The sequence below is a fragment of the Melitaea cinxia genome, chromosome 17 (genome assembly GCF_905220565.1).
Source record: "Melitaea cinxia chromosome 17, ilMelCinx1.1, whole genome shotgun sequence".
NCBI classification, from domain to species: domain Eukaryota; kingdom Metazoa; phylum Arthropoda; class Insecta; order Lepidoptera; family Nymphalidae; genus Melitaea; species Melitaea cinxia.
The window spans coordinates 8,747,211-8,760,067 of NC_059410.1; positions in this window are offsets into that span (position 1 = coordinate 8,747,211).

The window sequence follows — 12,857 nt, forward strand, 5'->3', positions numbered from 1 at the left end:
TGCATGCGGTATATATTTTAAGTACATATCTTTTTTATTTTTTGTAATTAGTACTAATTACAAAAAATTGATCATGAGAATATGTTAATTCGTATAGTTAAATGTCATTGCGTTCTGAATAAATAAGGAAATACCAAGCATAATTTGAAAAGTAACAAGTAAATTCTTAGAAATTCTGATATAAATCCGTCTTAAGTGTTATTTTTCTTGCGTTTTAAAATGAAATACGTTTGATAAAAATATCGTAGCTTCACAACTATTAATTATTTCTCAGTCTCTGTAGTCGGATAATCACATTATAAGCACTTTAAAATTGAGAAGAAGACGATTTCCACCAAACGTCAATTTCCTGGAAATGGAATAAGACTACCTACTCATTCAAAATATCTCATTCCGTCTTTCATACAAAAACAAGTTTTTTGTAAGTAGCTGACCCGACACAAGCTGTCAACAACAAGTTTAAATATTCATAACATTTTCTGTAATTTTGCAATTTCCTATATAATTTTCTTATATTCCCATTCCTCACTAACCTTCCACAAAGTATTAGAAATCTTTAAAAAAAAGTAGGCTTTAATGGGTCCCGCCGTCCTCAAGTTTGACACTAAACAAAATTAGTAAATTACTCTTGTAACAATATCACGCACTACTGTCAGTGACATACGCATTCCATCAGTCGAACGTCACCATGTCTGCTAGTTTAAATAGTAATCTATATACATAAAAATGAATGTTTGTCTGTATGTCCTTTATAGAATCTTAAACTATGCATTTGATCATGTCATGATCTTCAGCAAAGTGTTGTGCATGAGCCCACAAAGGTGCTGAGTTGCTACAACCAAAAAAAGTAATAACAAAAAGCGTAGCAACGCGCGCAGTGTACAGCTAGTAATAAATAAATGAATATCTATAACATACACGGCCGTCTGTTCCTCTGGTTAGCAACTTAATGCTTGTGTTATAAATAACAGCCAGCTGATATAGCTAATTATTATTATTTTTGATAAATACATTTAAATAATACTATAAACGTAAATAAAAACCGTTCATGTATATTAAGATCTTAACAGCCATTACGGCATTCTTACGACATAATAGTTCTCTATTTCGTCTGATTCACCAAGATTACCCACTAAATATCGGGTTAATTGAAACGTATATTCACGGCTCGAGTTTGGATTAAAAATTAGGAAACAAGGAATGCGTTTTTGCACGCTTGCTCAAAACAGTAACGTGATCTCAGTAGTGATGTATCGATTTCCGTGTTTACTTTGTTTTTGTAAATCAAAAATTTTTAGTGATACCTATTTTTAAATATGAAAGTTTTTAGTATGATCTCTGCTTCTTTTTTACGATACTCGTATTTAAACCTTATATTATAAAAAGTGGATTATCAAGATAATGTATTATATACTTATAGTTGTATCTAAGTATAAAGACGAAATCTTACAAATTTCCACTATGATAAAGAAATTATAAGAAGTGATAGGCTGTAATGAAAGAAATTATAAAGACTGTTTGTACATACGCGCTAATCAACTAACCAACCACGCTTAACAGTTTTACAAGTTACCTTATTTAAAAACAGTCTTTCAGATATCAAATTTATAAATTTAAATTATTAATTAAAATTTTTAAAGTAAATATGTTTAGCATATACACACAGTCGACTGTCTCTAGGTAGGCAAATTTAAATTTTTCTTTTAATAAGTCATAACTATTTCATCCAGACTCGGATTAGGAATTTAATTAATGATCCTGGAATGATAAGCAAGGTCACTGTAAGCGGCGTACTAACTCACGTTCTAACTACGTCACGTCACTGTAATATCTAAAATATGATAAAACCGAGCGGATATCTAGTTAATTGTATGAGCTAAGTTAATACCATTCCCTTTCGCGTCCCACTTACAATCGGACGAACACACAAGCAGTGCATTTAAAACATTCATAATGTTCATAGATTCGTGATCAAGAGATACATAGTAGCCGAGTGTTAACGCATTGACCGAATATAATCATTTGAATCATCGCATCTGTTACTTAACATTCCTATTCGATATCCACATAATTATTTTAATAAATCATTTCAATTGTAATACAAGCTTGTGCTTATGACTTCGTTTGTTTAGTTTTGCGGTACGATTATAATGGAGAGTGATTTTTTTAAATAGGCATTGGGGGTTAAATCGAAAACTAAAACGAAAAGGAATTATGAATTTGTTACATCTTCGTTCTACAAATATTCGCTTAAAAAAGTGATAACATAGTTTTAATATTTAATAAAATCCTCCTAAAACACCTTTTTGTTATTTTCTTTTTGCAATTATTTTATCTCTACAAAACGTTTGCCTTATAAAAGTATAGCTCATGTGTCATCTTTTACAGCTCTTTTACATTCTTCATCATCTTACATTTCATATTCATCTTCTTACATTTTACAATTTTCGCTGATAATATCATATTTGATACCTTTGAAAGTATTTATAAAGAGATGGGAGAGCCTAATGTTGCGACATTGGATGAGCCTCCGTGTAAAATAGTTAATTACCTGTGTCAATTCTGCTTAAATATTAAAATCATTTTTTAATTTGTTATCACACTAACATTAAATTTAAGAAACATTCTTATCAACACAATATGGGCGTGTCCAAAAATAGAGGTTATTATTATTATTAACAATCAAATTCGATCGAACAAATATTACATACACACAACCGAATCACAACTCTGTTATGCGTAATCGGGTACAACTGAATAACTCGACATTAAATTATGAAAATAGATGGCGTAGTAACTATAAATAACCGTAAAACAGTTCCAACGAATACATCTTTGTAAATTAAAACCGAATTAAAAGAGTAGTTGCAACGTGTCTAGTGTATTAGTTCATTCGGTCGTCTGAGCCATAATCACATGATTGCTTAACATTCCTGAACGATATTCATGTAAATTTCAGTAATGAAATAAATCGATTGGTGTACGTATGAGCTATTAATAATACTCTAGGATAAAACGGTTTGGCGTGGTCCCTATAAATACATATCTACGCACTGAGTTCAGGGTTATCAATCGTAAAACTTTTTTTAACAAGCCGCTGTGAGTCGCAACTGTAACTGAAATTTGATAAGAAAGCTGTTTGATGAGTGTGAATTGAGCAAACATCTAAATGATTTATTGATTTTAAATTAATAAAATAACAATTACCATAATAAATCAAAATTTTAGTCAATTTTTTTTTAAATTTCATTGTGTCTGCTATATTCAAACTCACATTAAATAGAATGTATAACAAATTTTTACCACGTACAACAGAGCACAAATTAAATAATAATTTTCAATATTGATAATCTCCAAACTGATTTATTATTATACATTTTTTAAAGAAATTTTTCAAATGTTTCGAATGAGCATCTGAAGTCTATTTCCTTCCAAACTAACCAAAACATAATATAAGTTTCTTAAACAATTTTAATGTGATCTCTATACCTTGTACGGTTCTCAACCCTAACCCAATGACTCAATGGAAACTGAAGATTGGATTAGTAAAGAGAATAATACATCTTTAAACTTTGTTTATTTTACTTCAATGTATTATATGTTATTATTATAACTGTATATTATCTGAAACTGACTAAGTGCAATTTTTAAACTTTACAATAATATTTGGATACTAAAATACGAAATGTTTCGATTTCATGCTTTTATTGAAAATTAATGTTATGACTAGCAAATTATTGTTGAGTCAATGTTATATTGTAGTATATTGATTTGTGATATAAATAGATACTATACGAATTACGCAGTTTTACTTTAGAATTCACTGTTCCATTTTGTTAAGATGTCAGACAACAAACTTCCACGAAAAACAACAATAGGCTTTCTAACGCGAAAAGAATTTTGATAATTGGATTAGTGGATCATGAGCTCGTCAAAACAAACAAACTTCCGCTTTATAATTTGAGTAAATTATTAACATTATAATAATAAAACATAGATCACAAATATATAAAATTTTAGAAATCGGAGTTTGGAATATACAAAAGACTGAAGTGTATTCGCTAAACTACATAAACGAAATTATGAAATTCGTTTGATTTACAAAACCAGTTAAAAAAGAGGAATTTGTAAAATTTATATGTATTCAGAAACAGGTTAAAGAGCATATATAAATATAATATTTGCAGGTTTTCCGCTCCACAATCCACTTAAAAGATTACTCTTAACCATGCATTCAACGACGAATTGACCTGATAACATGCATAAAAATAAGCAATAAATAAAACTAAGCCTAAACTAATTTAAACGAGACAAGAAAGTTATTTTCATATTTTTCACCCTTTAAATGAGTTCAATTCTAATAAGTTACTTTGAACAGACGCAATGTTATTAGGATTGAAAGACAAAACACATTTTTGACATCATTCTTAGCCTATTATGACAAAAAAAAATATTTCTTTTTATGATAAAATAAAAATTGTAAGTTAATCAAAAGTTCGTTTTGTTTTGTTTTATATTTTATATTAAATTTTTGTTTTATTTGGTGTAATAAAATCCGACTTACACAGGCCGAAGACGGGCAGCAGCGTCTTCGGTACGACAAAGCTAGCCCTGTGGTCACCAACCCGCCTGCCCAGCGTGGTGTCTATGGGCAAAACACATGAGTTCACGGCATTTTTGGCGCGAACTTGTGGAGGCCTATGTCCAGCAGTGGGCTGCAATAGGCTGAAGTGAGTGAGTGAGAAAGTAAGTGCAGTAAAAATTCGAAATGTTGAGCATTTTGTACTTAAAATAATTTATAATAAGTTTGCTTTATTCTGCGGTTGTCAAAAATATTATACGGAAAATTAGAGTCAAGATTCAAAGGGTTATGATTATCTAGATTAGATACGTGTTTCAATTATATGTATTCATTTACTGCTGAAAAGAAAACATTCAACTAACAATGGAATAATTTTAAAATAAAAAATTTACCCGTACATGAACTTAGATAAGCTCTAAACAAATTTGTTTTGAGTGGCGTAAATTTGGTGAATTCTTTAGACTATTTCTGGCCAAGGTCATGAGTTCAACGCGCCGAATAGGGAATCTTCTTATATGGACGTGAGGCCACTCAATTGCTACCATAAAATTGTATGGTGTCGTATTTTTAAATAAATGTTAGAATGACTTACAATTTTTACAATAGAATATGTCAAAGTTTATAATTGCATCATCTGTCTTTTCTGTTGTAATCTATATAAGTAAAAATGAATGTTGAATGGCTCGACCAATTCGGCTAATTTATTTTTTTGTATGTTCCTTAAAGTCCACGGAAGGTTTTTATACCAAAAAATAAATAAATAAATAAAAAAAAAAAATTACAGTCATCACTCGGAAAACGTTACATTTATTTTAATACTTACTAGCTGTGCCCGCGACTTCGTCCGCGTGGAATTTAACAAAAAAGTTATTCTTCAGTTCGCAGAGCTATAACATAAATAAATTTCTAAAATAGAAGTGGCCTAAGTTACTCCTTATTATATCAGCTATCTGTCAGTGGAAGTCCCGTCAAAATCGGTCTAGCCGTTTCAGAGATTAGCCGGAACAAATAGACAGACACAGACAAAAATTGTAAAAAAATGTTATTTTGGTATATGTACCGTGTAAACATCCTTATATGCTTTTAGTAAAAAGCGATTAATTTAATATTACAACAGGCACTCCAATTTTATTTATTTGTATAGATTAACTATTAACAGAAAGAAGTCTGTCCGGGTAGCTAGTAATTAAATAGAAAATAACAAGACAATTAAAAAAATGTAATATAATATAAATAACTAGACAATAGAAAAATAATATAGATTAAAAAATATATGTATATTTGAACTAACTTTTTTAAAAATTTAACAAAAAAAATATTAAAGTAATCAAAATAATATAAAAATACGTAATTGATATTTAAAGCAAAAATATTTTGTACATTTATATTATTTTACTTACATATCATAAATACTAAACATATAAATACTAAACATAAGAAAATAAGACGGAGAAGAAACTGGTAGAAGATAAGAAATAAATGGTTGACACTACATACTTATTAATTTCCTGACAATTTGCCCATCACTGGATTCAACTGACATGTGCCAAGAACAGTTTCTTAAGACGGCTGGACTATTATTAGTATTAATTAAATAAAATCATAGAATTATGTAAATAGCACCGCTGATAACTTTAAATATTGCTCAACACTATATTTATCAAAGACAATATTTTTCGCTACCTTTACAACTTAATTATTTAATCGTTGAATATTTTATAAAGTACAGAATAGTAGCTATTATAAAATATTTTAGACAAGGAAATTATCTTATAAATTATATTAGAAATAAATCTGTCTGTTCGTAATTTTTTACTAAGAAAATTTGAAAATTATACCATTTAAATACTGAATAGATAGCCTAACCTTAATTTAAATATTCAGAAAATTAATCACTATAGCGGCGCTTCTAGCATTGCTTTATCGATGTAACGACACCATGAAAACGGACGAATTACGTTACCATCGTAGAATGATTTATGAGACAAGCGACTGTCATTTTGTTGAACCTTTTATGGGAAATCTTTACTTTGTGATACCGCAACAATGATTTTACGCAACACTTCTTGACTTCAATAAACATTGATGAAACCATGACGTTAACCATACGGGCACCCTATCATTTATTAACATGCCAAACTTTTTATTATTATTATAAAACCTTAACAACCTTCATTAGTCGTTTATTTGAGCGAACATTGCGTAAAATGATAATTTTGGGAAAACTTTTCAATTAATAAGTCCTTAGCTAAACTTTTACCTACTGTGGTGTGTATCTTGTCTAAAATGTTGAAATGTGGTATTATAATAGTATTAAAATTTATATCTATATAAATAAAAATGAATCACCAAACCACCACCTTTAAGGAACGATGCAGACCATCATGGAGCACAATCTGAAAAGGTGCAAGCGCGACATGTCGGTGACTCAAGATGTTAAGGGCTGGTGCGAGATCCAAGCCTATAAAATAGAGTGAGAATAACAGCAATGTGTGTGTGTGTGTGTGTGTGTGTGTGTGTGTGTGTATTTGCGTGTGTGTTTGTGTAAATAGAACTAAAAAAAACTTCCGAACTTTTTTTTTGTGTTCGTTATTTTTATGGCAGAGTTTTGTATGAAAAGTAAATGTTAAAAAATTCTAAAAAGTTAATAAATATGGTAATAATATGGTACGTGGTTCGCTGGTTGAGCTAGTTATAGATAAAGACGCACAAATCGTATCCACGTAGGCGACTAAAACTTCAACGAAAACGACGAAAATGATACTCAAAATTTGTGTAAATATTTTTGCATTTCTAACGAGAATGCTCGCACTAAATAATATTATATTTAGACGTTAATCATCGCGACTTAAAAGTTGGAATGCAGCGAGTAAACATTTTTATCACATCACAGCGTAATTGCATAATACCTACGCCGCTAAAATTTTCGCAAATTCAAATGTCTTGTATGGTTGTATATTATGTAATTTTTATAATAAGGTGCTAAGTGTCCTTCTTTAGCATTCTTGTTATTTGCGTTTCTTTTGGAGTAGTTGAATTCACATTGTATTGGCAGTTTTTGACAATTCATTTTTTCTTTTTTGTTTAATTTTAATGTAATGTTAATGTTATGTTTTTCTCTCTTTTTTCACTTTATTACGTTTATAAATTGGTTGTTCTTCATTTTTTATTTTATTTTTAATGTTTTTTACGATGTAATACATAGATGATATACTGTGTACATAAAACAAAGGCTTTTCACTATTTACTTTAAAACAAAACATTCTCGACGTAAATATATACTTTTATAGACTTACCTACTGGTAAGTAGTATATTTGCTTTGCTTGATGTTGTTGCGCTGTGTAATTTATATATTCAATGTCTGTTCGTACCCTACACTGCTTCAAGCAATATTTCTTTATTACTTAAATTAATTTGAGTTTAGTGACAAAAAAAAATAACGAACACGATAAATTTGTGTTTATTAGAAGATAAAGCTTTTGTTAAAAAATATATGTTAATAAATTTTAATATTAATCATTCTCGATACTTCATAATTTACTTTACGGCAATGTATATCATAAACACATATTTTTCATACTTTCCTCATTCTGAAATACGATTTAAACAAAGAATACTTTTAAAGTTACGATTAAAAATAACAAATATAACAGAACAAAAGAAAAACGCGATAAAAATTTTCTCCTCACGTATATTGTTTGGATAAATTACACTACACGTGAAGAGTTAAAATTTGAAGTTTATTTACGAATACCCTCCTGTTAAGTGCCGGCTACACCACATTTCTCCACCCACAATGCCGCGGTGCTTGTGATAAATTCGTCTATTATCGTCCACACTAATGCAACAGCTGGACAATATACGTAATGTTCCGCAATGAAGCATTAACGTTAATATATCAATATTTATCTCGAAGGGCATCGTTGTTTACATTTACTATTAACTATGCATGTTTCTTGATGCCTTATTTTGCAATCAAACGTTATATGTATTACTGAAATTACATTTGGTATATGAATATTAACGTCCCGTGCAATTTTCATTTTGCTAGTTTTTTTTTATAATTTATAACTCCACTTTTGCGTGACGTCTAGAGAAGTTTTACAGCCTTATAACATTGCTCAGTAAAGAAACTTTTGAAAGCAATAATAATTTTAGGTATTCTCAGTCAAACCAAAGAAATAATAAAGTAAATGATCCTTAAATATGCTAAGTTTCAAAATAATTTGCCATCCATAGGAAACTAACTAAATAATAACAAAAGTATATCAATGTCCTTTTAGTCTATAGTTATTTTACACTATTAGGTCGCCAAGTATGGCCGTTTATAAAGTACCTAATAAATGTAGAATTTACTGTGCTACCTACTAGTGTACTACAAACTACTAACAGTACATCTTATTGCGACTACGTAACTACATATATTAAAAACATAAAACATAAATAACAATATGAAAAGCACAAACAATGTAAAAATATAAACTTCGCAAACCAGAAAATAATATAAAATTTATGATTAATGTGCGTATTTTCGTAACGTATAATAGAATTACTTGAGTACGCATTACATGAATCAATACATCCGAGCGATAGAATAAGCCACCTTATCATCAAGCTTCCATTTGCCGGTAGCGAGTAGCGGCTAATTACACCTGTCCGTCAAATTACAGTTATCTAAAAGGCTTTATCGTACATTTACCCGGCTATGTTAAGGCTAGACTGTGACTAGACCAAATATTATGTTAGTTGATCGATTTGTTTGTTACACGTGCTTCCGTTACAATGTCATTAAACAGCTGAAATTTAATTTTTTCAATGTTTCGTCACACCCAAATTTTTTAGCGATCTCGAACTTACAGTTATTTAAGAAAAGTATGTAGCAAAGGTTAATTTTAGTTTTTTATTCGTAATTAGATTAATATATTTCGGTAGGGGAGAGAGGGGCTTGTTGTAACATTTTTCATGAAAACTAATATATCTTGAAATCTATTGATTATATTGCTACTAAATAAAGACGAGTAGATGCTGTAACTCTTCCTCTACCCAATAAAGTAAAAATAATACCATAACTATTAGTCATTATTTTACAATCAATTATTTTCTAGAAGAAGTGCGGTGTTACAACTTACCTCGTGCTTGGGGCAAGTTGTAACATCTACCGGGGCAAGTAGTAACGACAAAAAAAACGACACTAATACCTGTAATCATTTATTCTTTGTTTATTTTTAACAAAATTGACACCTTTTTAAAGTAGGTATTATGTAATTCTTATCAAAAATCAACTCAAATAGACTTTTAAGTAATCAACGCCTAAAAATTAAATAATTAACTGTTTTATGTACTTAAACACTACTTATAATCATCATTGCACTTTTATATCACAGTAAGTAATTAAATTATTTATATGTAAGGTATGCTTCGTAATTATCTCTTTTTAATATCTATCTAACAAAGTATTGTACTTATATAAGAATCAACATTTGGTAGGTTTCATTATAATTAAACTCAGTCTTCATCTGAGCAACAATGAATACAAATAAAAGAAATAGTGTCTCCTATAACACATCCTACATGTGCCCACATCTTACAAATGATACACTCTACCCAATCTTCTTTATTTGAATCTGTGTAAGCTTCACCACATACCAGACAATATGTATCTATAAAGAGATACGTGACATAATCCGAAAGTCTGACTAGCTTTCCGAATACTGCATTTTTTTTCTAAAACTTTAGCTGCCGCTAACTCGTACACTTCTTGGCTTTGTTTTGCCCGCTCTGACTTTCTTTTATACACCCTCATTCTAGAAGAACATAACTTGGGGCATATTGTAACACGCTACATCAAGCCTGGAATTTTGTTACAACTAGCCCCGGGTTTTTGTTACAACTAACCCCATGGTATGATTTTTAACATTTATCAACATAACTATTTAAACAATTTAGCAACCTTAAAAACTGTTACACATTATCAAAGATAGATAAATTTGTATGTAAATAAGATATAGAAAGTCTGAAATTAGTCGATATTAATAATGCAAACCAAAATTTTACGACAGTAAAATTTTATATTACCTGGCAAAAATGATGCGCGTGCACAATTTCGCTCATTGCGCCAGCTGGCGGGACACTGGCTATGGCAACATGATGCAGCGCGGTTTATAGGTTAAATCGAGTCAAAGAAATGCGTTGATAAAGTTTAAGATCCTAGTGAAAAGAGCCTGTTACTACTTACCTCTGTTACAACAAGCCCCTCTCTCCCCTACCTAATTTTTTCTCGGTATCTTAAATTTTATCTCAAGTCAATCTTTAAACGCGTGCATATTCATATATTTTTGTTTTAACGCTAATTAACAACCTTCTTGTAAATTCGTTTATATTTACATATAACAAAAAATATCGCAAAAAACTTACAAGCTCACACTAACCACGCTATAAAGGAAGGAAGCAATTACTACATTTCTTGACTATTTCAAAATTAGCTTACATAATTATGTTAAAATGTTTAAATAGGGATAATTTTTATAGTTTTATAACATCTAGGACGTAGTCTTGAACATAGTTGTAAAAGAAAATGTTTGTAATTTTTTTAAGTACTCGTAATGATGGTGAATTTTATTGAAACTAAAATTGCTGGGTAACTACATCGCACATTTTATATCCGATAGAAAACAGATGAGCAATCAGCCATAATCCACCATCATTCAGTAAATACTGTTACCGTACTATGTATTTATACTCATCTGCCGTTCTGTGCAGCACCGTAGGTACTATGTACCTATGGATAGCGTGCGGCACGGTGCTATCTACCTATAGACAAATTTTAGATAATTGTCTAGATAATTGTCGTCAAACTTTATGTGTCTTCAATAATGTCATAATATTTTCGTAACAAGAAATTCAGAAGCTTTAGCATAAATAAATTTTAACATCCTTTCACACAAGCCTTTGCATTCTTAATGTACTGCCAGATGCTGTCCGAAACCCATAAAATCCGATTTCGGGACCAACTGACGGTCCTAAGTCTAAAACTTCTTAAAGACATAAAAAAATATATTAACTGGTCAAATTATACAGTGTAGTATACACTACAAAAAAAATTATACCTACCCATACATATATAAGAAACAAAATATAATGGCTATATAACATAATTCTGATTGGTTGCAAACGGACCAACCGACATCAATTAACATCGATAAGAAATAAAACTATGGGTTGGTTAAAAATATGGGTTGTCTGGGAGAAATGGCTAATTAGCCATAAGTCCGCCCGTGTTTGTAATATATTTGTGGTGTACAATAAAGTATAAAATAAAATAAATAAAACGTAGGTAGTCGAGAAATAGTCAGTTAAATACGCATTATTATATTTTTAGAGACTAGCACCCCGCGCTCGCTTTCAAGAAAAAGAATCACCAAAATCGGTCCTCTCAGTAAAAAGAAACAGTCATAAAAAATTTAAGTCAGTTAAGAAGTAAAAATAGCCACAGACTCTAGTCGAAGAAAGCTACTTAAGTCTAAGGAAGGAGGAGTATCTAGTCCGCCTAAAATTGTTAGTAAATATAAGAGATAGTTACCATATTATGCAATACAAGTAATTTTGTGAAATGGTAAATTATTTCTTGAAAAATTAAGGATTTTTCCTTGCCTTTCATAATGCTTAATGCACTAAAATTATAATGAAATATCCGGGCAATAATATAAAATTACGCGTAGCATGGAATACTATAAAAACTACATATCTTGAGTATGATAGGAGTTAGTTAAGTATGATAGGAGTTAAACTGAGTGACAGGATAAGAAATAGTGAGATAAGGAAACGTTGTGGTCTGAAAGAAGATGTAGTGACAAAAATTGAGAAAGGTATGCTCAGATATTTTGGCTATGTCGAGATAATGAGTGAAGAACGATTGACGAAAAAAGTGTATAAGGCGAGTGTAAAGGGAAGGGTTGGAAGGGGTAGACGTCTTGAAAAAAAGCCAGGTCAAGAGTACCCTAAACCGAAGAGCATGTATGAAGGGAATAAGAGCATGTATGAAAGTTGACGAAGCGAAAGAAGTATGTAAGGAAAGAAGTGGTCTCTGCCTACCCCTACGGGAAAGAGGCGTGATTATATGTATGTATATCTTGAGTTATATTCGTAATTTGATATGTGTTATAATGCTGGAAAAGCTTGTCAAATAAATTTCCATTCTTTTTCTTAGTAAAAAGGTTTTTCCATTTACCTATTACAGATAATTTAAGTCTGTAGTGATATGTGTGCATATTTATC